Raw genomic sequence first — 26,585 nt, forward strand, 5'->3', positions numbered from 1 at the left:
TTTGGCTTTAGCTATTATCCCTTAGATATCTTTAAACTAATTCATCCCCTTTTAGAACCACAGGTTTGGGTTGATAAATCAAGTGAGACCTGTGTGTGCTGTGAACTGATTACAGGGTCATTCCTTAACAGAAATATTTGACCATAGTTTCCTAACTTCATATTTTATCTAGCAGCTGGTGATGTATCATCACTAATCCAAATGCAAAGTATCAGGAATAAAAGAAGGAGGCACTGTTTATAATAAATCACTGACAGAGAAACCTTGACCTTTTCATTTCCTACAAGGTATTTCATTGTTAGACCACAGACAAACAGAATTTTTCATCTGGTGCTTAATATGCATCAGAAGAGAACAAAGGTTTATAAAAGAAGAACAGTAGGGTAACACTTCCACAAGAGAACATATATCTTGATAGCGAGCTAAAAGATTGTGTTGTTAATATCATCTTTTTTCCTTAAGGATCTTTTATTTTTCTGATTAGGTAATATTTTAATAATAAAACCTACTCTCCTACTTGCATCCTTGCAGAACATTAAGAGATTTTCTTAACTTTAAAAATAGCTGTTTAAAATTTTCATTTAAAAAATGCTCTTTTTAGAAGTAAATGTGAATGGCACGTTAAAATGCGTACACCATGGAAATCTATGTAGTTAGTAATGCTTAATCCTTAAATAATTCAGCAGTATATTATGTTATATTATTGCCGGCATTAGAGAAGCACCTAGTCAAGGGACACCATTTTGCTTGGCATTGAACACACCCATAGCAAGAAACAAAACCTGCCCTGACAAGGTTCCAGTTTCCAAGATCGAAAAGTCATCACAGGAGGATCAAAAGAGATTAAGCAACTTGCCCATGTTCACCGAGGACCACCAGAGCCTGGAAAGAATCCAGGTATTTTGAGTCCCTTCAGTTGCCTCTTTGTCCTTGACACTTAACTTTTATTCATTTGGATCATTTCCTTTTCTCTTGCTGTTCTCTTCTGTCACTAGAACCAGACACTGCTAATAAGGCTGCTTTTCAACTTTCCTTGCATCCTGTCCTGGGGTCTGGACTTCTCTTACATTAAGTCCTAGGTGCACTGCTAACAATGTCATTTTGATTTTTAACACTGAGCTAGCTCATCCCCTCTTTTATACTAGATGGGAGAAGGAGCATGGAAACACTGACTCCAGGGCAGAGTCTCCTTTGGATCCATCTTATGGAAGCACTTCTGTTAGTATGCCAGTGGGTCATGTTGCCATGACAGCAGGATCTCTCACTGGCTGACTCCTCCACTCACTGAACTACCTGAGAGGTTTGAAGGCCACAGTTTATAGGTGAAGCAAAATGCAGTTTATAGGGACATCATAGGAACCAAGCTGCTGAAGTTCTGGTGCCATGAGAGAAGGAGGTGGCTGTGAAAAGATTCTAAGTTCTCTTGAGTGTTTCCCACATAAGGGACATGTGCACCAAACAAAACAAATATCCCCTTGGTGAGAGGCTAAACGGTTCTCCTGAAACCTCTTGAAGCGCCTGGGTTCTCTTGAAAGATTTGCAAACCTTCATGAGGCTTTCACCACATCTGAGTTTGGGAGAAAACCTGAAGTCATTCATCCATGGTTCATGTGCTTTCAGGTATCACCCATCTGTTTAACTTAGAATTACCTAAGGTGCCCACCACAAAGGTATCTAAACCTTTATACTGTCTGTTCAACTTTTCTTCTTAGGAAGAAGAAAAAAATTGATAGGTCTGTAAGTGTCCCTGTTCTTTGTTGTACAGCTCTAGTATTTTATGGGCTAATATATACTGTGCCCGTGGCAATACACGAGGTGGAATGTTGAGGGAGGAGCTATTTTGTGGATCAGTCCCAGGGTTTACATTGATCTGAATGCAAGGACTGCAGGAAGCGATTGCCTCCAGCCGTACCAGTCTCCTAAAAGAGCAAGTCAAGGGAAGAGCTGTGTGTCTGGCCATTTTGCCTCAGCCATCAGAGCTGGGCAGGCATATGGGGCACCTCCTGAATCCTGTATATAGGTAGCACAGCTGCTAGGCTTGCCCTGTGGTGAAGGACATTTTGATCCTATCAATAGCACACTTTCTAGGAGTTCCAGCTGGGGTGATCTCTCTCCAAACTTCCTCCTCCCCCACTTGCAAAGAACTTTGGCTCAAAACCTTAGTTTAGCCCTAAGTGTTTTATTTTATTTTACTTTATTTTATTTGCCAGGATGTTAATGTATTTTACCATCATTAGTCACTTGTTCTTCTCTCATACAAAACAGGTTTAGAAAATCTATTTTACTGAGAGCTAGTATATCTAATTTGTATGAATTTACTAAAGCTTGTCAGTCACACTGAAGCATTTAATCATCTGTGACATTAAAATAAAACACTTAAAAATCTTTGGCACAAAACACTCTTGTTAAGAAAGTACAGAAATAGAATTCACTCAGATGGTAACACAGAGCAGAATGACAGAATAAATAGGATGAAATATGATCATTATTACTTCCGCACTGGTCATAATGGAAAATGTGTGATGCACCTCTAAAGAACAAATGTTTCCCTATTCTACAAACTGCTGCCATGAGGTCAGAGAAAACTTGAAGGAGAGGGCCATTGTAAGATTAATACAAAAAGATATTTAAACTAATTACAATTCTTTGTTGCCCTCTGAAGAAAGATATAAAGGAAAAAAATCAGTCACGGGGCACCAATGGTAAAGATGGTCTAGTTCTTCTTTTGGAAAATACTGGGTTTTTTTTCTGCAGAGCTAAATTTTCTCAGGAGTTCAGAGCAAACTTCTCTAATATATGATAAACTTAAACAAAAAATGGTCTGGTAGCACTTTATAGATTAACAAAACATGTAGATGGTATCATGAGCTTTCGTGGGCACAGCCACTTCTTCAAATGACCTTAGTTTTGAGTTTAGGATGTTCAGACTTAAAAGTGCTATCAGATTATTTGTTGTTTTTTAAGTTTATCCTGTACAGACTAACTCGGCTACCTTCTGAAGCTTCTCTAATATGTGTTAGTGAATTGCATATAGGTCCCCATGAGAGGGCTAAAGAGTCCTGCTATGTATTGCCAATTGTAATCCTCACAAAAATCATGAGTCAAGTGCCCTCAAAATCATGCAATTGGCTTTAGTTATAAGACTTCAAAATATGTTTTGTTTTTTACTTTCTGAGTTTTGAACCTTTAGGATGCACTCCTGTCACATTATTAGGCCTTTCTCCACAACCAAGAAGGCTGGAAACGCTCTCTCTCTCTCTCTCTCTCTCTCTCTCTTTTTTTTTTAACAAAGTAAGCTGATATATTCACATATTCATGTCACTCCATGACTTGGAGCATTAAGAAATGTCAGCAAATACTGCAAGACTTGCACAAAAATTGTGAAAATTGGCACCCCTGTATCCCCCACAGTACCATCTGCTGTTTGGAATGCTGTACTGCAGTTTATCATGGAGGAGATAGAAACTGACACCAGTGGAGGTCAGTGAGGGTACGTCTAGACTACAGGCTTTTTTCAACAGAGGCTTTGTCGACAGATACTGATGACAAAGCCTCTGTCGAAAAAGAGTGTCTAGACTACATCCAGTTCTGTTGACAAAGCAGGCCACTTTTTCGACAGAGAGTCTAGACACTCTCTTTTGAAAAAGTGTGGATGCAATAACACCTTTTGTTGACAGAACTCTGTTGACAAAAAGAGTTATTCCTCGTAGAATGAGGTTTACCACCATTGACAAAACTGCCGCGTTCTGTCAACTTACTGTCGACAGAACTCGACGGGAGTGTAGACTCAAGTATAGTTTTGTAGACAAAAGTCCACTTAGTCTAGACACACCCTCAGGTTCCACATGCATAGACCCCAGCTCTCACTGCAGGATTAGGGACTGCTTGTGTTCCAGTTTGGTTTTCTTCTTGCTCTTTTCCCCACCTTGCCAGAAGCAGCTGGTGGAAATTGTTTAATTGTTAAAACAAGGCACATTTACATATTAAACAAACAGCATGGAACTGTAGAGGGGCTAATTAGCTTCAGCCAAAAAGAAGAGGGGTCAGGGGCTATAAAAATTGCCTGTAGACAGACATGGTTCAGCATCTCATACTACCCTTAGATTTAATCACAAATACAGCTTCTGTCAAGTATCAAACCACCGTATTACTAAATGCAGACACTGTATTCCCAAATGCACAGAAAGATGTAAAGCCAAGCCCTGCTGAGGGGTTTGTACAGATATATATTGTACACAATGCCTATATGAATGTACATAAAACCCCACATATACATAAAAAATTGTTATAATAATGTAGAGATCTCATCTTCCCTCTACATGCACACAACTTCCATTACTGTTGATGGGAGTTCTGAGCATGTATTCACCAGAGAATAAACCCCTTAATTTTCAAATTACAATCCTCTCTGCTGTAAACTTGAACCTCTTTTCCTTCTAATTCAATTTGCCTTCCTGACAATGTCCCTCATAGGACATGAGTCACTTTGTAAAAGGCACCTCTGTGAGACAGCCAGAGGAAAGCATTTCTTTTAAGGATCAGAATAAAGTTTATGGTAAAACAAAAAAAAGTGTCCAAGAAACATGGCATGAAAAAGGAGTATAGAACTGTTGGTCAATTCTATATTTGTTTATTTATTAATACAGGTTGACTATTTCCCCTAAGGCTGAAAATAGGATATAGATGTTCAAGTTTCACTTGCAGCCAAAAGAGAATTTTTCTTCCGTGGAAACAGATCTTGAGTGAAATTGACAAAACTATACCAGGAGCAACAAAAGGGAGTTGCATGAAAATAAATGGGTGAAAATCAAAATCTGATTGTCTTGTGTAAATAGTAACCAAATCCATACCTGCAGACCTGCTAATGGGTGGGTGTTTAGGGGGAGGCAGGTAATTCAAAAGGGCCTAGGTCTCCTGACCACCACTGCTGCTTCTGTGGAAGCTGCTGCCCTTGATTCTTTAAATGGCTGCCACAGCCCTATACAGCACGCTCTGGGCAACGTGGAGGACTGCCTGGGGAAGGTATGGCTTGCTCTGGGTGGCCCTCAGGGCTGACTGGAGGCTAGCCCTGCTCCTTCTGCCTGAGACTCCACCTCTTTTGGCGACATACCCCTCAGGGTATGTCTCCACAGCAAAGTTATTTTTGAATAACAACTCTTGTTCCAAAATAACTATGCGAGCATTTACACAGCCATTCTGTTATTTTGAAAGAATTTTGAAATAACAGGCGGCTTATTCAGAAATCTGTAAACCTCATTCAACAAAGAATAACGCCTATTCCAAAACAGCTACAGGCAGTCCCCGAGTTACGCGGATCCGACTTATATCGGATCCGCAGTTACGAACGGGGCACTTCCTCTCCCTGGTCTCCAGCAGACCAGGGAGAGGAAGCAAAGCGGCGGAACGCGCGGCCAGCTGACAGCCCAGAAGCGTCTGGGCTGTCAGCTGGCCGCGTGCTCCGCTCTGCTTCCCCCCCCCCCAGTCTGCAGACCAGGGGGAGGGGGAGCAGAGCGGAGCACGCGGCCAGCTGACAGCCCAGACGCTTCTGGGCTGTCAGCTGGCCGCGCGTTCTGCTGCTCTGCTCTGCTCCTCTCTGCTCCCCTTCCCCCTGGTCTGCAGACCATGGGGGGGGAGAGGGAGCAGAGCGGAGCACGCGGCCAGCTGACAGCCCAGACGCTTCTGGGCTGTCAGCTGGCCGCGCGTTCCGCCGCTCTGCTCTGCTCTGCTCCCCCTCCCCCTGGTCTGCAGACCTGGGGGACAGGGAGCAGAGCAGAGTAAAGCCGCGGAGCCCGAGGGCAGCAGGATAGCCACGGCGCGTCTGGGCTGTCCCGCTGCCCGCGTGTTCCGCCACTTTGCTCCAGACGCCTGTGGTACAGCAGCTGGGGCGCTGCCGGTTGGTCCCATAGCGCCGCTCTGGGCGCCACTGGACCAACCCAGCAGCACCCCAGCTGCTCTGCCCTAGGTGTCCCCAAGTCAGCAGCTGCTGAAAATGACCAGTGGCTGACTACAGGAAGCCCCTGACCCGGGCTTCCTGGAATCAGCCGCTGATCAGTTTCAGCAGCAGCTGACTTGGGGATGCCTGGGGTTCTTAAGTTGAATCTGTATGTAAGTCAGAACTGGCATCCAGATTCAGCCACTGTTGAAACTGATCAGTTTCAGCAGCGGCTGAATCTGGACGCCAGTTCCGACTTACATACAGATTCAACTTAAGAACAAACCTACAGTCCCTATCTTGTACGTAACCCGGGGACTGCCTGTATTTTGAAATGAGGCATCTGTAGACACTCCAATGCTGCTGTTTCGAAATAGCCCCTCACCAGGGCCATTCTAAATTATTCCTCCCCAGCGCCTCCTGGGGCTCTAAATCAAGATAGCATGCCTACACGGCAGGGAAGCCTCAAACTTAGTCCAGGGCAGGTTCCCCTAATGTACATGTGCTATTTCAAAATAAGTTATTTCAGAATAACTATTCCGGAATAGCTCCAGTTTGCCCAGGGGTCCAGCAAGCCCCATTGCCTACATGGCCTCTCCTTAGGGTTTTTTTCATACCACTCTTTGCTCACATTGTCCTTAAAATAAGCAAGGTTTTGTTCAGAAATGAGAGTTCTGGATGAAACTTTCATAGCAACGACAAAAACAAAACCATTCAAAATCAGACCAAACTCATCTGATAAACTTCGGGAAACAGATGGGCTGTGTCTAGACTGGCAAGTTTTTCCACAAAATCAGATGATTTTGCAGAAAAACTTGCCAGCTGTCTACACTGGCTGCTTGAATTTCCGCAAGAACACTGATGATCTCATGTAAGATGGTCAGTGTTCTTGCGGAAATACTGTGCTGCTCCCGTTCGGGCAAAAGCCCTCTTGCGCAAATCATTTGTGCAAGAGGGCCAGTGTAAACAGCACAGAACTGTTTTCCGCAAAAAAGCCCCGATCGTGAAAATGGCGATCAGGGCTTTTTTGCGAAAAAACACGTCTAGATTGGCCACGGTCGCTTTTCCGCAAAAAGTGCTTTTGCGGAAAAGCATCCTGCCAATCTAGACGTGCTTTTCCGAAAATGCTTTTAACAGAAAACTTTTCCGTTAAAAGCATTTTTGGAAAATCATGGCAGTGTAGACATAGCCATGGAGAATACCAAAAAAACAAGCATCAATTTATGTTCTTGGCTATAAATATACAGGATGCTAACAGGAGTGTGTTTAGATTACTCATGTGATGGTGGTCATTTAGACTGACATGCTAGGGGTTGAACCAGGGATGTCTTGAGCAGGAAGTAGGGGTTGCTGTAGCTTGTACTAATGCTCCCTCTCCGTAGCTGTAACAACTCCTAACCTCTATAGAAGATAGTCACTCGTAACACACCCACATCAATAAATGGCACGAACACACAAATATCGAGTCAAATAGGGCCAGTGGCAGACTACACCAGACCCTTCGCCAGACCCTAGGCCAGGGCTACTCAACTTTGGAAGCCGCAGGGGCCACAGTGATACTCACAGCACATGCCAAGGGACACAACTTAAGGGTGGTTGCTTATGCACGCAAATATATATGCAAATAGCTTATTTCATACTGACGGGCATGAATACAAAGATTAAGGCAGACTACACAACACACAGGCCCCATTTAAGTCATTTCTGCTGATATTAATAAAATGCAACATTTACCTGATTTTCACCCATATGACAGCACTTTTAATGAGCAATGACAGTCCAGGAATTTAACTGCTAAAACACATATCAACAGAAGACAATTATATTAACTACTTTTTTGTTTTGGCTCCCATCTGTGGGCTGCAAACAAATGGGCTGCAGGCCGCATGCAGCCCATGGGCTACTTGTTGAGTAGCCCTGCCCTAGGCAATGTGAAGGGGGCTCAGCTCTGGGTCCCCTAGAAGGGGTGGGATCTCAGGCAAAAGGGGCAGGGCTATGGGCAACCAACCCTCAGTGCCGCCTGGGCTGTGCGTTGCCTCCCTCAGCCATCCCTCAGTGCTGCCATGATCATGCCACATGGGGCTCTGGTGGCGACTGAAAAGGCTCCTGCTGCCAAGGCTTCTCTTTTTGCCCTCCCCCTGCTGGCAGCTGTATTCTCAAAACATGATTCTGCCCGAGTTGGCAGGGATGGAGACGGGACAAGGGGACTCTTTAGGGTGAGCTAATACCATACTGTCCCTTGTCGCTTTTATCCTTAGCCACTCACAGGGTCTGGCTCCCCTCCATGCTTCTCTCACACTCAGCAGGGTTAGCAACTCCCATGAGTTCTGTAACTCCCATGATTTGGGGTGTTTTTCCTGCCCCACCCCTGGAGCAAGGGATTACAGTAGCATCTCAATTTCCACTTCAAAGAAAGATTTCTAGCCTGTCTCTTAAAACTGCTTGAAAATGTGTGTCCTAAAAGCTCTAAATCCAGAAGGCAAATCAAAGCCCCACATTAATTTTTTTTTAAACCAAGATTTTTAGGCCAGTCGCACAAGTTTGCAGATGTGAGATTGACAATACTGCACTTGTATCTTCTCTCTTCCTACACATCTGTACTGTCGCATTGTTATGCAAAAGGGGACAAGGAGTCACTGCTTGAAGTCACCTAAAGAGAACCTTTCTCTCTTTCGGAGGGAGATCTTTGGTTTCCTTCCTTAGGGCCCTCGTTCTTCTCTAAGTCACTAGGTGTGACAGCAGATCCAACTGCCATACCTGACCTAATTTCAGGCTGGCTAGCTGTGGACCCAGAACAATGAAGCTGCAGCAGTATGGGCTATGCAAACTTACTCCGAAGAACATTGTTAATTAAGCACCAGGCTAACATGCATTGAATCTTGCATTGCCACATTTTCACTGTTCCAGGATATCTGAGATAGGAAGATCAAAGCTAACTCAGGTATGTTGGTTGTGCCAGGACACACCAGGACCACAGGACACACAAACCCCCTTTAACTTGCCCAGGGCAATAACGAGTGTGCTACAGGGCAAATAGACACAAAAGCATCCAACTCTAGTGCCTTCTTTTGTAGGGTTTTTAATGTGAGCTCCACCACTGCAGCCTTTGCTATCCCCTTCTTGTCCCACCTCCTCATACCTTCAACAGTTACTAAGCTCCCCAAAACTTATCTGAATCCAAACTTTTTTCTCTAAACAGATGGAGATCTAGGAGACCAAAGGGTCATTGGGGAGAGCACGTGCAAAGGATAGTCATGCTCTCCAGCTAACAACCCACTTCACTGTAACAGGCCTTAAGATAAACAGCTTTGGCTAAAATAGCCCTTGAACTAAACAGCTGCTTTATCACCTGTCTAATAGCTAGCCTTATACATCCCAGAGCTCTGCAAAACACTACCCAGACTTTGTCTTTGGAAGGAGACTTGTGCAGTACAGCTTTGGAGGCAGATCAAGAGGACTACACAGTGAGCTGCAGTTACATAGATCAACCAACTAAACCCCCAGCTACATAGGAGGAAAGGATTCCCTACTTTTCAGTTTCCTTGGTGAACACTGTATTTGTATCTGCTGTATTCAGGTATGAAGATTTGGCCCTGTGGAAATACATGGAGGTGCAGAAGATGGTATTTCTTTACCCTCCTTCTTTTTGGGTTATTCAGGACTAGTGATACACCAAATTATCTCACTTCCAGTTCCTCTACCATTGTTCATCCTGAACTAGCTTGGTCTCTAGCACCTCTGTTTCAATATATGCCACAAACCCAGCCCTGCTTAGCTCCCCAGCCTGCCAAAACAAGACACAGACAAGACAAAAATATGCTAATGATGTAGACTTGGAGACAATGATATGCTAATTATAATCCCCCTCTCTGTTTTAAAAGGCCAAGTAGTCTTTCCATGCTAGTCTACTCTACAAATACAAGGCAAAGCACAAAGGCATTATAATTGTACAGCTTTTTGCTAACATGCTAATTATGAAGTGCCAACTACCAAATGAAAATGAAGAATGATACACAAGACATTATTAAAAACGGGTAACATTAACTGAAAAGTTAACAATTTCTATCTGGAGGATTCTGCTGTAGCGGATGGGATTACACGGCAAAAATAAAATCTCTTCAATATAATTCTTCAATTATTCATTTTAGGCTTAGGGAGGTTTTAAGTCATGGTAATTTGAAAAAACTGTGGGTACTCCTGATCCTGCACAAACCCCAGCATTTTCCAGAGGTAAATAGTGAAACTTAATTAACAGGTCAAGCAAGTAATCTGAGGGATTATTGTTGCATCTGTTTCTATGCACTCAGAGGGAATATTAATTGCTATAGCCTACATGGCTCCCAGGTTGACTACAGGCCATATAGGATAGATTAGGAAGCCTGTGGTTTTCTGTTTTACTCTAGACATGACTACCGATTCAGAATTTTGCAGCTTTTATTTCATTGACTTGCAAAGTGTGGCAATGTTCTTAAATATATATTGGTGCATCTATACTGCAGCATTTTTCCAGAAAAACTTGCGTCCATGCTGCCATCAAGTTCTTTTGACAGAAAGTCAAAAGAAAGAAAGGAGATTTTCTGATGGCGATAAACCTCATTCTACAAGGAAGAAGCCTTTTTCCGAAAAAGCTTTTTTGTGGATGCAGAAGAGGGAGTTCTTTCAAAAGAAGAGGCCTCTAGGAAAAACACAGGTGCCCTAGTGGCCACTCCATCCAGACTAATCACAATTTAAATGCAAAATAGCATCCTATCAATATGGACACTCTCTTTAAAAAAAGCACATCACTTTTTCATTGCGCTTTTGCTTGTGTGGGCGCTCTCTTTCTAAATAAGCTTTTTCTGAAAGATCTCTTCTGGGACAGCTTCTTCTGAAAGAAGCTTGCAGTCTAGATGTAGCCACAGATACAAATGGATTGGGCATTTTTAAAAGTTTTTTTTTCTTTCAATAACAGAATGGAAAATATAGATTAGGCTGTGTAGTTGATCAGAAACACCTTTATTTTATATATCAGAGCATGGGATCAAGGCAAGGGAAGGGTGACCCAGACTAATGAATATCCAGGAGATTATGATAAATGGGAGTTAGAAGGAGGAGCCATCTGTTTAGGCATTGTACTGTCAGCAAATCCAGCTCTGAGTTCTGAACTAAGCCAGACCTTTCTTCCATCTCATTGATAATGCGAGGTTAACTCTTAATAAAACAGCATATTTTCTAATTTGGCTCTTAAGTCTAGATTTCAGTGGAATGAGGGCACATTTTAAAAACATCTTTCAATTAGACCAAAACTGAATTTCCTGTTAAAAAACCAACCAACCAACCAAACAAAAAAGGTCTGATGGAAAATTTTCAGGCAAAAGATTATTTTTAAGGCTACATAGAACCCCTCTGAAATCAAAGGGCCTCAACGGATGCACATTTTTGCATATATGGATGTGATTGCAGACTCAGTACCATAATCTGTTATTACATAACTACTTTCATATTAACTTCATATCTTTGTATTCATCATTCTGTTAATAATGGTGAATGAAGTCAGATTAACTGTACAACTTTAAAATAAATACGTTAGCACATCTGATTGTTTCTGAGAGGTACATTTTGTGTGCTATCTGATTCTAGCTGTGCAAACACATAAAACATTCATTTTGTTTTCTGGTATCTGCTCATTTAGTACAATACACTCAGCCATAATGATGTAGCTTACAATTTTATGGTCATGTACAATTCATGCTGCAAAGGACACCATGTCACACAGAAACCTTTTTATTATCAATCACTAAGAAATAAAACCTTGAAGACTGGCATTAATTAAAAAAGCAAAGGATTTACAAATGCTCTCCCTTCATTCACTAAATGTAAATATTCATGGTAATATCTGTGGATCGCTTTTTGAAGTATTGATCTTGAAAAAATGAGAAATTGTAAAAGAAAGAACCTTAATTATGAAAGATTTTCTTCTGTTCCTTGAACTGGAATATTTTATATACCATTGCTACCAGTTTTTAAGAAAAATACTAAAAGGATTTTGGAAACAAGAGATGGACGTTCTCCAAATTTAGACTAATTCCAAGTCTTAGAAACAATTACTTTATTTTCCTTTTTGTTTTCTTAACTACAATCTTTCCATGGGTTGCAGACAATCATGGTCTTTCCGTGTCCCAGTTTAGTAAGGTATTTAAGCATGTGCCTGACTTTAAGTATGTGGTAAGTATGTGGTAAGTCCTTGAAGAAGGACCTAAATAGTATGTGTTAGAAATTATCAACATGTTTGTCATCAAAACAGTTGACCAAAAAAATTACTTTTCAATCAAAATGTTCACAGAAATGTCTTTACTTCAACTGAAATTTTGCAGTTTTCCATTACAAACTTTTCAGTAAAAGCTTTTAGTTTTTGAAAATATTTTAAAATTTAATGTAGCTGCTGCAGTGGGGAGAGTAGGATGATAATGGGAGAGAAAAATGGAGGTTGGTGGTGAATAATTCTGGATAACGTGGTCAGAAAAGATGATCAAGAAAGAGAGAGAACACTTCCAGCATCTAGAAAAATTTGAACACTATAAACAACAAATCTCTCTCAGACATTTAAGTTACGTCATGCAGACCATCTCCTGAGATTTGTGCATTCACTCCAAGTTCTATAAATTCAAGAGTGTGTGGTTTCATCTTTATTGTTAAGCTTTGAAGCACTTGATGCATTAATGCGTTGCCCCAGACAACATACACGCAACTTTTTAGATACAGTATTAAAATATAGGTTTAACCTACCCAAGACCTCTCTGGCCTGCCTACATTTGTGTACATCAGCTATATATAGTGTAGCTGAGATGAGTGAGAGGGTAAAAATCCCTGTGGTGAATGTGGACTAAGCATTCCTCCATGGCAGACAATTAAATTATGCTCCCATTCCAAAAACGTAGGCTCTGTGGCAGGGTTACACAGTCTACTACTCGATAGACAGATATGGAGTTGGGCCCCTAGGCTATGTCTACACTACAGGTTTCTTGCTCAAGAAGCTTTTTGAGGAAGAGATCTTCTGCAAAAACATCTTGCGCAAGAGAGTGTCTAGACTGCATGGATGCTCTCTCGAAAGGAAACTGATTGCTATTTACAGAATGGCCACCAGGGCACCTCTGCTTTTTTTGATTGCCTCTTTTTGCGCAAAAAAACCCTTGTTCCCCATCCCCACACACCTTTTTGTGCAAGAACTCTTGCACAAAAAGGAGTTATTCCTCGTCGAAGGAGAAATACCTACACCGGAAAAAACAATCTGTTCTTTTGTTTTACTTGTGCAAAAACGTGCTTGAGGTGTTTTTGCACAAAAATTCTATAGCATAGACTTAGCCCTAGTTTCCTTATTTAAAAATACTCATCTAGTTACTAGTGCACCTCCAGTTTTTGAATAAGCGATATGGTACTAAAGCTGACTTGCAGTCCCAGTTGACACCACCCTCAAATTCACAGAATGATGTTAACCATATAATAGAAGTTCCCCATCCATCGCATCCGTACTCCTAACCTCCTGTACCTTCTATGATTAGTCAGCTATCCCCACCAAACCTTAGTTATTTCACTTGTACGCTGCCCTATTTCTATTTTCAAACAAACTAGGCATGCACCCACCATTCAGATAACTGCTGGCAAAGTATATTTGCATGCATAATTACAAAGCTCATGCACATTGAATATGAACAGATTTTATGTACACAGCATTCTTTCATTTTACTTATTTGAAAATCTATCATAAGCAGGGCTTGCCAAACTGCGGCGAGCCCTGCTCACCAGCCACGCTGTCCAGCCATCTGCACATGTGCAGATCGTTCTGCGTATGTGCAGATCGCCCGAACCTGGCTCTTCCGGGTTGCAATCTACTCGCCTCAGGTGAGTAGATTGCATTATTTGTCGAGTCCTGATCATAAGAATGATCACACGGGGGCTATGTCTACACTACAAGTTTTTGAGGCAGAGATCTGGGACAGGCATAAAGAGCTTGCGCAAAAGGGGTGGTTTTTTTGCACAAAACGGAAGCAGCTACACAGCTTCTTTTTGCGCAAACACTCCTTGCGCAAAAAGCATTGGCAGAAAATATGCTAATGACATCATGACTCATGCTAATGAGTCCATCATTAGAAAACTCTGCTGCAAAAACCTTGTAGTGTAGACAAAACCTGGGTCAGGCCAAAGGTACATGTAGTCCAGTATCCCCTCTATCAACAACAGCCAATGACAGGTGTCCCAGAGGGAAAGAACAGAACAGGTAATCATCAAGTGATCCATCCCTTGTTGCCCATTATTAACTCCTGGCCAACAGATACTACAGACACCATCCCTGCCCAATACTTTCCTCCCCTCCCTTCTCGCCTATTTATTTTAGTTCTGGACATCCAACAATCTGATCATCTGAAGAAGTGGCCTGCACCCACGTAAGCTCATGATACCATCCACATGTTTTGTTGGTCTTTAAAGTTCTACCAGACTATTTGTTGTTTTTTAAGTTTATCCTGTACAGACTAACTTACCTAATTCTTGTGTTATAAGAATGAGCAAACATTTCTTCCTTACCTACTTTCTCTACACCTGTTGTGATTTCATAGACTTCAATCATATCTCTCATTATTCATCTCTTTTCCAAGCTGAAAAGTCCCAGTTTTATTACTCTCTCCTCATATGGAAGCTGTTCCACCCTCCTAACTATTTTTGTTTCCCTTTTTCTGAAACTTTTCCAATTCCAATATACCATAAAATCGCAAGTATAATGCGCACCTATGTATAGTGTACACCCTGACTTTAGACTCTTAAAATCATGAAAAAACCGAACTCCTATGTATAATGCACACCCACTATACAGGAGAACGGGAGGGAAGGAACGGGAAGGAAACCTGCCCCCTGCCCAGCTGCCCGCGCACTGAGTTAGTGCCTGCCAGGGGTCCTCCAAGCTCGCACCTGCTGGGGTACCTCCCCTGCCCAGCTGTCTACGTGCCGAGCTCGCACCTGCTGGGGCCCCCTCCCTGCCCAGCTTGCGCCTGCCAAGGGTGAGTTTAAAACTTGAAAAGATAACCTTCTATGTATAATGCGCACCCCGGCTATGACCCTAAAAAAACGGGGAAAAAAGTGTGCATTATACTCACGATTTTACGGTATATATTTTGAGATGGAGTGACCACATCTTCACTCACTACTATTGATTTATATAGAGGCAATATGGTGTTTTAGGTCTTAGTCTCTATCCCTTTCTTAATTATTTCAACATTCTGTTCATTTTTATGCTTGCCAGTATATATTGAGTGGATGTTTTCAGAGAAATATCCTCAGTGACTCAAAGATCCCGTTGCTGAGTATTAACAACTAATTTAGACCACGTCATTTTAAAATTATAGTTGGAATTTATATTTTCCAATGTGCATTACTTTGCATTTATCAACTGCCATTTTGCTATCTAGTCACCCAGTTCTGAGAGATTCTTTTGTAGCTCTTGTTGTCTAATTGTTATCAAAAAGTACCTAATGTACTTGGGCAGATATGTATTGTAGAAATAAAATGATGAATACTATAATGTTTGATTATTGCTAGATATAGAAGCTTTTACAAAAGGATTAATTGATTCCTTAACAAACAAAAACAAAAAACATAAAACCCTGAAGCTATGCACAAAGAGAGTAGTATTAAGCAACTAATAGGGGCTTTAAAGCTATTCCTATCCTGTAGCTAGTCTTTGCGTATACAAGCTTTTGCTACAGCACATAACTTTTCCTAACTGCAGGTTTGAATAGACCATGTAAATCTTGCCATTCTTTCTAGTTTAACACACACAAAAACTTCATTCAGACTGCAAAGAAAGAAACATTTTCTTAACCATCAAGCAGCAGATGTTTTTCATTTAATTTTTCCAGGAGTAAATAAAACTGCTGAGGGTGATAAACATATAGGCAAAATAGTTTAAAACAAAGTTTTCTTAACTGTGTTACAGATAAATGAATTACCCAGATTGCCCATCCTTGATTTCTACGTGCTTTTAAAACACTATCATCTCTGGCAACTGGCATGGAACATCAATTAACATCAAACCAAGCTAACTTCTCTCAGTTCATTTGATTTATTTCTCTTTTAGCGTTGTTGACATGCTTAATAACAAGTTACAGAAAATAGCTTGTTCTTTGTGTCTCTTACCCTCTGTTTCTCTTGTTTATTTATTTTTGGTTTTTACTGTTTTGGTCCCACAAGCTTCCCACAATTATTTGGCATTAGTCAACGTATAATATCCTGCAGGAATTTCTGTTCTTTGGCCAGTGCTTATTAACCTGAAATCTACAGTGAGTGAGTGCCAATAAATATACAATATATCACTAAATAAAACAATGTCCAAGGTTTCATGTATGAACTCAGCTTGTCAGAAGCATTATTATGTTGCTGGACAGCACACTGAATTTTCTTCACAAACTTTACTTATTATTACTACCCTCTGATTTATTTATTCTTAATTTTAAGTATTTGGATGAGTTGCACCACACTTACGTTCACTTAGAAGTCTCTATATTTAATTAACTCAAGTTGTCTTTAAACATGTAACAATCAAAACAACAGTAAGAAAGTAGAACATTAACATGTCGTTCAGTGAATGATACATTACAGAATCTGACTTACAGAACAACTGGTTTGTGTGTGATGACAGCTTTTAAGCTCTGCTTGCAAGAAGCCCACTTTTACCATACATTTTGACAGCATTAATCCTTTGGGTTTGGGAATTAAAAGATCACTTGTTGGAATTCTAATATAGGACTTGATGGTACCATGAGTGTAGGGGTAATAAATAAACAAACAAAATAAAATAAAGATTTGAAATGTTTAGGATCTATGGAATTTTTTCTCTGTGTCTATTAATTATAATGGGTCCAATCTTTGGATGATTTCTCTCAACACTTAATGGGAAGGAATTGAACAATCCAAGAAAACAGATGAAGGAAAATACCGACTGGGAACAATTGCTAAAAAATGGAGGCATGCAGAGCCATTTAGAGGCTTAATGTTACTGAGCATGCACTGTTATGGTGATTGCCCACAGAAAGGTAGGTGCATATTTTTCTGCCTGCACATTTATGCCATGACCATCAATCTTCATTTTTAAAAATCATCTGTCACATAAGGTCAGCAGTCTGTCCCACTCCCAGTCAAAGGCTATCCTTGATCTGCATGAACCTAACATCCCAAATAATGTTTTCCTCCTGACGTCATATCAGGACACCTACAGTCTCCTTTTAGGAGGATCTGTCTGTCTGAGATACTTTTAATCTTTCTTCTAATCTTTCTTCTATTATTCAGTTATCCTAGACTTTTGATGTTAAGATATTAATCTGGCAAAACAACATAAAACTCTTTGGAAAAAAACAAGATATTTCTATTTAGCAAAAAGACAGTTAGACAAGAGAAGACATATAAATTCATTCTCTAAGCCATAGATTATGGCATAGAGAGTGAATTTACAAATTTTGCAGATGATACTAAGCTGGGAGGGGTTGCAACTGCTTTGGAGAATAGGGTCATAATTCAAAATGACTCAGATAAACTGGAGAAAGAGTCTGAGGTAAATAGGATAAAGTTCAATAAAGACAAAAGCAAAGTGCTCCATTTAGGACGGAACAGTTTCACACATACAAAATGTGAAGCGACTGTCTAGGAGGAGTACTGCGACCAGGGGCGAACTCTCCACCGTTTTGCAGGGAGGTGGGGAAAGCCCCATGCAGCCACCAGCTACAGGCCAGCTAGGGCTGCCAGCAGTGGCAGAGGAGAGGGGGCGAGGTGAGGGGCAGCACTACGGGACCAACCCAGCAGCACCCCAGCTGTTCTGCCCCATCGCTTCCCCAAGTCCACCGCTGCTGCTTGCAGCCCCAGCTGGCTTGTCGCCGGTGGCTGCGCGGGGCTTCCCCCGCCTCCTTGCAAAACGGCGGAGGGTTTGCCCCTCGATGTGCCATTCCCCACCAACTCCCTCCCCTCCCAGTCGGTTGAAGATCAGTCACAGCCCCCTGCCAAAGTACCCCCCCCCCACCGCTGGCATATCCGATAATCCGGCACCCCCTGGGTTCCAGAGGTGCCAGATTATTGGAAGTCTACTGTATTGTGTCCAGTTCTGGGCACCACATTTCATGAAAGATGTGGAGAAATTGGAGAAGGTTCAGAGAACAGCAACAAAAAATGCTTAAAAGTCTAGAAAACATGACCCATGAGAGAAGGCTGAGAAAACTGGATTTGTTTAGTCTGAAAAACAGAAGACGGAGAGAGGACATAACAATTTTTGTGCACCTAAAAGGTTATTACAAGTGTTCTTCTTAACATTGGATGATAGGACAAGAAGAAATAGGCTTAAATTGCAGCAAAGGAGGCTTTGGTTGGACATTAGGAAAAACTTTGTCAGGGTGATTAAGCACTGGAATAAATTGTCTAGGTTGGAGGTAGGTTGGAAGTTGTGGACGCTCCATCATCAGAGATTTTTAAGAGCAGGTTAGACAAACCACTTGGCAGGGATGATGCTTGGTCCTGCCTGAGTGCAGGGGACTGGAATTGATGATCAGTCAAGGTTCCTTCCTATTCCCTAACTTCCAGAGAGAATTCCACATTAGCAGACCCACTCTTAGGATAAGAGAAGTCTCAAAGAAGAATCATAGAATCACAGAAAAATAGGGTTGGAAGAGACCTCAGGAGTCATCTAGTCCAACCTTTGGCTCAACACAGGACCAGTCCCAACTAAATCATTCCAGCGAGGGCTTTGTCAAGCCTGGCCTTAAAAACTTCTAAATATGGATCTTGTACCATCTCCCTAGGGAACCCATTCCAGTACTTTTTCACTCTCCTAAATAAGCAATTTTTCCTAATATCCATCTTATACCCTCCCCACCCAACTTGCTTTTGTTCTGTCATCTGCCACCATTGAAAATAGCTTGGCTCCATTACTCTTTCAGGTAGTTTAAGGATTCTATCAAATTCCCCCTCATTCTTCTCTTCTATAGACAAATAAACCCGGTTGCCTCAGATTCTCCTCATGACTTATGTGCCACAGCCCCCTAAAAATCTCACATCACATGGCACAGCAAAACCAAAACCAAACACATTTCCTCAAAAGTCAAGCTATTTAATATGTAGCAATTTTTTTCAACTCACTTTTTTTCCTTCCTCCTCTGTGAAACTTATTCCCTCTCATAAATCTGACAAGCTTTCAGTTTCTCTTGTAGCAAATTTTTGTGGGTTTTTGTGTGTGTGTGTGTGTGTGTGTGTGTGTTAGTAGGCTTTTCATTCCCTCAATAGCAGAAGAAGTATTTCCTTCAGCACCTATTCTAAATATCTGAAGGTATGTCTACACTAGCCCCCTAGTTTGAACTAGGGAGGCTAATGTAGGCATTTGAAGTTGCAAATCAAGCCCAGGATTTAACTATCCCGCGCTTGATTTGCATCTTCTCATCTGGTCGCCATTTTTGAAATTTACAAGTCTGGACTAACTGCCCACGTTTACACATGGCAGAGACCCGGTATTTCGAAATTAAATCCCCTAAATCGAATTACACGTTAAATCTCCTTGCAGGAGGAATAACAGGTAGTTCGATTTAGGGGCTTTAATTTGAAATACTGGATCCCTGCCGCATGTAGACGTGGGCAGTTAGTCCAGACTTGTAAATTTAAAAAAAAAATGGTGACTAACTGGGAAGATGCAAATCAAGCATGGGATATTTAAATCCTGGGCTTGATTTGCAACTTCAAATGCCTACATTAGCCTCCGTAGTTCAAACTAGGGTGCTAGTGTAGACATACCCTGAGGGAGAGACTGATTCCTGGTTTCCTAACTTCCAAAGCTAGAACTCAAGAATCAGCACAAATGTACTGAAAAAAAAATTACTGACAACTATCGGGTATTTTATGTGGGCAGGAAGAACTTTAAGGCCTATAAAATAAGCACAATTTCCTTCTGTTGTACACTAGATATTATTCCTAGCCAGTACGTTTTTGATATGGCTGAGCAGTGCTTTGGTACTCAACTTCAGCAATATGATAGAAATGTTTCAAGCTTTCTATTCTAACACGACAAATGTGAATGGGGCCATAAATCTAGATGACGGTTACTTCCACACAGACTGGCAGTCAGTCAGTTAGGTGCAGTATGAACAACACGGTGCCCAGCTCCAGGGGCACAAGCCAACACCTATTAGCTATTTCTTTTTTCCCCTTCTTGTTACTCATAAAACACTGGGCACCTTATTACAGTGAATGGAAACTGTTAAAAGAACAATAATTTATTGTCCCAATAAAGGTCAATGCAATATTTTAAAACCTTTTTTTAAACCAACTGGCTTGCCAAAATCTCTGGTATTGCAGTATCTGAAGGAAAATTCAGAATCCCTGGATAGTTTCAGAAAGCTGAAAGAATTCCCACACATCCTGGGATGCTGATGAGCCTATCTGCTGAAACAGACTGAAATGTGAAAGCTGTTCCCACAATCATGGTCAATGGGACAGCAACACTATATACTCTAATCTGAGTTATGAGATCACCAGGTTAATTTCCCCCTCTTCCCCCCAACTTCCTATTAGACTTTTTAATGTAGCCCATGGAACAAAGTCTCCAACTGTGACAGAATGAAAACACTCATTCAATGCTTTTACTGCACACTACAACTTGGCATCCTCTTTGCTCATGTTCCTGACATGAATAGCTCAGCCACATTTTTACTTTCTTCTTAGGCACCAGTGGGCAGTTACATTTGCAGAACAACTGCGGGATACATCATAGAAGATCAATTGACTAATGCCCATGTGAGTTTCTCTTGCCATGGAGCATGTACCCATATGTACCCATACCAAATCACTATATTTTTATTTGTGTGCCATAAGAGAACTTTAAAGTGCAGATACTAAGGCCCTCCAGGTGAACCTGAGCATGTGCTCAAACTCACAGGAAGGCATGTCGGAAGGTAGTCAAGTTATAGCCAGTCTGGTTATAGCCAGCGGGGCAGGGCACAAAAGCTGAATCTTCAGGGGGAATGAAATAAATTAAGAACAAATACAAACTAATTAAGAGACTGGTATGAGTTTCAGGAAGCCTCAAAGGGACAATGACTTTCACCTTGTACAGTCTGTATTTGCAGCCATAATTGCATGATTATGGACTTTTATTAGTGGATTGCTCCTTTCCAACCTGCCAATTTTTAAAGTAATCATGGGCCTGATTCTTTTCCCAGTGTAACCAGTAGCAGCGCTCCAATGGACTGGTATGGGAGCTGACTAAATACATATAGAACAGAAGTCTACACAAATGAGGCAGTCTTGCTCAGTCCCATTGGAGGAATTCCAGGCATTTTCACTGATTTGTTTGCTTGGTTATTTGGAAATGTATTGTGCATTCTGGAGAAAGAAGGTGGGTGAAGTAATATCTGCACCAATTTCTGTGTGTGAGGGAGACAACCACACTCTGTTTAGAGGCTCAGAGCAGGATCTTCTCAAGAAGTCCATGTCCATCTCAGACAAACTCTGCCCTTGTGGGAATCGGGGAGTTTTACTGGAAACAGGATAGTGCTGAGACCTTTTGAAAAGCCCATCCTTAACTCTGGGCTTCATATTTGTACAATGCAGACCACAGAGTCCTCTTTGCCTATTTGTTAGAATGAAAATTCCTTGGGGAGGGACAAAACTTCTCATGTGGTAAAACTGTATACAAGCCCAACATGGTCCTGACCCTGATTGGCTCATAAAGCCACTGTCATAAACAAATTTGCAAATACATAATAAGTAGTGATACAAGTTTCCAACATGATCTGCTTGACCAGGAATGTATCTGTATAGCATTCTATTGGGTATTACTACTCTGAAGTTGATATGCAAGTGGCTACCACTTTGGACACACTTCTGTGCATCAGTGCCAACATTCATGGTCTGCAGAAGGCACATCTTCACTTGAGGTTGGCATGTTTGCTGACATTTGACTAGTACATAATTATCATTGCTACTTATGTTTATAGAAGCCACTGTGAAGAATTTTCAACAGCAAAAATTAGTAGTACTTATAGAAATGGTACTTGGATCTTAGGGTATGTCTACACTACCCCCTAGTTCGAACTAGGGGGGTAATGTATGCATACCGAACTTGCTAATGAAGCCCGGGAAATTCAAATTCCGGGCTTCATTAGCAAGTTCGGTATGCATACATTACCCCCCTAGTTCGAACTAGGGGGGTAGTGTAGACATACCCTTACTGAATACTGTAAAGAGATAAACACCATTGACTGATTCAGTTATGAATTGCTAGGTAAGCCTCCTACAAAGCTAAAAAAGTCTAAGTAAAATATTGATAACAATGCCACAATTTGCACCTAAAACTAGGGTACCTTACATTTTAAAAAATCAGGTGTTATTCTTATCACATAGAATCATAGAGCTAGAAGAGACCTCAGAAGGTCATCAAGTCCAGCCCTCTGCCCAAGGCAGGACCAATCCCAACTAAATCAACCCAGCCAGGGCTTTGTCAAGCCAAGACTTAAACACCTCTAAGGATGGAGATTCCACCATTTCCCTCGGTAACCCATTCCAGTGCTTAACCACTCTCCTAGTGAAATAGTTTTTCCTAGTATCCAACCTAGACCTCTCCCACTGTAACTTGAGACCATTGTTCCTTGTTCTGCCATCTGTCACTATCATGAACAGCCTTTCTCCATCCTCTTTGGAACCTCCCTTCAGGAAGCTGAAGGCTGCTATCAAATCCACCCTCTGTCTTCTCTTCTGCAAACTAAACAAGCCCAAATCCCATAGGTCATATGCGCCAGCCCCCTAATAATTTTCACTGCTCTCCACTGGACCCTCCCCAGTGCATCCACATCCTTTCTATGTTGGGGGCCCAGAACTGGACACAATACTCCAGATGTGGCCTCACCAGAGCCGAAAAAGGGGAATAATCACTTCTCTGGATCTGCTGGGAATGTTCCTTCTAATGCACCCTAATATGCCATTAGACTTCTTGGCTACAAGGGCACACTGTTGACTCATATCCAGCTTCTCATCCACTGTAATCTTCAGGTCCTTTTCTGCTTAGCCAGCCTATAACAATGCTTGGGATTCTTCTGTCCCAAGTGCAGGACTCTGCACTTGTCCTTGTTGAAACTCATGAGGTTTCTTTTGGCCCAATCCTCTAATCTGTCCAGGTCACTCTGGACCCTATCCCTGCCCTCCAGCATATCTACCTCTCCCCCTAACATAGTGCCATCTGTAAACTTGGTGAGGGTACAATACATCCCCTCATCCAGGTCATTAATAAAGATGTTGAACAAAACTGGTCCAAGAATTGATCCTTGGGGCACTCTGCTAGAAACCGACTGCTAGTCTGACATCGAACTGTTGATCACTACCTGTTGGGCCCAACAGTCTAGCCAGCTTTCTATCCATCTTACAGTCCATTTATCGAATCCATATTCCTTTAACTTGCTAGCAAGAATATTGTGGGAGACCGTATCAAAAGCTTTGCTAAAGTCAAGGTATATAAAACCCACTGACTTTCCCATATCCACAGAGCCAGTTACCTCATCACAGAAGCTAATCAGATTGGTCAGGCACAACTTGCTTTTCGTAAATCCATGTTGACTATTCATGGCTAACCGGTCTGTAGTTCCCTGGACTGTCCTTCCCTTTTTTAAAGATAGGCACTACATTTTCCTTTTTCCAATCATCTGGGAACTCTTCCGATCTCCACCAGTTTTCAAAGATAATGGGCAAATGCTCCTCAATGTCATTTGCCAACTCCCTCAGTGCCCTCGGATGCATTAAATCTGGGCCCATGGATTTGTGTATGTTTAGCTTTTCTAAATAGTTCCTAACTTGTTCTTTCCTCACAAAGGGCTGTCCACCTCCTTCCCATACTGTGTTGCCTAGTGCATTTGTCTGGGAGCTGACCTTGTCCGTGAAGACAAAGGCAAAGAAAGCATTGGGTACTTCAGTTTTTCCCACATCATCTGTCACCAGGTTACCTCCCTCAACAAGTAAGGGCCCCACACCCTCGTATTGCTAACATGCCTGTAGAAACCTTTGTTTTCCTTCACATCCCTTGCTAGCTTCAATTCCAATTGTGCTTTCGCCTTCCTGATAACTCCCCTGCATTCTCGCGCAATATATTTATACTCCTCCCGAGTCATCAGTTCAAGTTGCCACTTCTTGTAAGAGTCCTTTTTGTGTTTCAGCTCATCATGGATGTCCCCGGTAAGCGAATCTGGTTGCCTAACTTATTTGCTTTTGTTGATGCGCATCGGGATGGTTTCTTCCTTTGCCTTTAATAAGGCTTCTTTAAAATACTGCTGGCTCTCCTGGACTCCTTTCCCCTTCATGTAAGCCTCCCAGGGGATCCTGCGCATCAATTCTCTGCGGGAGTCAAAGTCTGCTCTTCTGAAGTCCAGGGTGTGTATTTTGCTACTCTCCTTTCTTCCTTTGGTCAGGATCCTGAAATCTACTATCTCGTGATCACTGCTTTCCAGGTTGTCACCCACCTTTACTTCCCCTACTAGTTTCTCCCTGTTTGTGAGCAGCAGGTCAAGGTGCACATGGCCCCTGGCTTCCTTCAACACTTGTACCAAGAAGTTATCCCCAACATTCTCCAAAAACTTCCTGAATTGTCTGTGTACTGCTGTATTGGTCTCCCAACAGATGTTAGGGAGATTGAAGTCTCCCATGAGAACCAGGGCCTGCGATCTGAAAGCTTCTCTCAGTTGTCCAAAGAAAGCTTCATCTATCTCATCCACTTGATCTGGCGGTCTATAGCAGACACCACCACAATATCACCCCTGTTGCTTCCACCTCTAAATTTAACCCATAGACTCTCAACAGTCCTTTCTCCTTCCAAGTGCTGGAGCTCCGAGCAATCATACCACTCTCTTACATACAATGCAATTCCTCCACCTTTTCTCCCCCACTTGTTCTTCCTGAACAGTTTATATCCTTCCATGACAGTGCTCCAGTCATGCGAGTCATCTCACCAAGTCTCCGTTATTCCAATCAAATCATAGTTCTTTAACTGGGCCAGGGCTTCTAATTCTTCCTGTTTGTTTCCTAGGCTTCGCTCATTGGTGTACAAACACCTTAGATAACCAGTTGATCGCCCTGCCTTCTCCATCTGAATCAGGGGTCCTCCTTTGTTGCTTGTTCTTCCTTGTGATTTTTCCCGGTGTCCAACTTTCTCACTTACCTCAGGGCTTTGGTCACCATCCCCCAATGAACCTAGTTGAAAGCCCTCCTCATTAGGTTTGCAAGCCTGCCCACAAAGATGCTCTTTCCTCTCTTGGTTAGGTGGATCCCATCTCTTCCTAACAATCCTTGTGCCTGAAACAGAATCCCATGGTTGAAGAAACCAAAACCCTCTCTCCAACACCACCTGCAAAACCTCTCATTTACTTCTTCAATTCGACGATCCCTACCCAGACTTATTCCTTCAACTGGAAGGATGGATGAGAACACCACTTGTGCTTCAAATTCCTTGATTCTTCTTCCCAGCACTACATAACCTGCTGTGACCCACTCAAGGTCATTCTTGGCCGTATAGTTAGTTCCTACATGGAGAAGCAGGAAGGGGTAGCAATCTGAAGGTTTAATCACTTTTGGAAAACTCTTGGTCACATCCTGAATGCGAGCTCCCAGTAAGCAGCACAGTTCTCAAGATTGCAGGTCTGGACAGCAGATGGAGGACTCAGTCCCTCTTAGGAGGGAGTCCGACCACCACCAGCTGTCTTCTTTTGGGGGTGGTGATTGTGGAACCCCCATCCCATACCTTCTGGTAGATGGTGTTCCCTTCTGATTTCGTCCCTGAGAGGTCCCTGCCAAAGCATTCTCCACCACAGTGGTTACTTACCTCAACAGGAATGGGGAATACCTGAGTTGGCCTTCTTCTCCTTCTACATGTTACCAGTTTTCTTCCTTGTCCTGTATTGCCCTGACTGGCTCGTCAGCCTGCTGTGGCTTCAGAATTAAATGCTGCCTTCTATTGAGAAAGTTTTCATCCTCTCTGATAAAACGTAGGGTTGATACTTGGGCCTCCAGTCCTCTAATTTTTTCTTCCAAAATGGTGACCAACTTGCACTTAATGCAGATGAAATCCCTTCTTCTGGGAGGAAGACAAACATGGCAAATACTGTGCAGGTAACAACAGCAGAGCTATCACCATCCATACCTGCCTTCCTTCTGAGAGATTCCTCAGTTATTATTCAATGCCTCCCTCAAGGGTCCTGAATTAGCTTCCTCCTTTATCTGGAGAACTCCCTCTCCAAACTCCCTGTTAACAGCCTCTGTTCACAAGCATCAGACTATAAGAATGACGAAGCAGGAGTCGATGAGAAACTAAATTAAAGTTACAAGTTAATACAACCACATTTCCAAGCATGGGTTCCAATTTTGTGCCTGCTGTTCTGCATCTACAATATATTACTGGTGCCATTATTCAGGCATGATCAATGGTGGTACAAGTAGATGTGCAACCCTCTGATGTGCTAAGACATCCAGGGCTTCCTTTTCAAGAGTTCAGCTGTGTACACTGGCATGCAAAAACATGCATGTCTTTGTGAGCCTTGATCATATGAGAAGCCATTATGATTGTGCATGCTTTCAATAATCAGAATCCAACTGAGGCCCCTTTGAAATTCTCACCCTAAAT

The sequence above is a fragment of the Pelodiscus sinensis genome, chromosome 12, assembly GCF_049634645.1.
Source record: "Pelodiscus sinensis isolate JC-2024 chromosome 12, ASM4963464v1, whole genome shotgun sequence".
Lineage (NCBI taxonomy): Eukaryota > Metazoa > Chordata > Testudines > Trionychidae > Pelodiscus > Pelodiscus sinensis.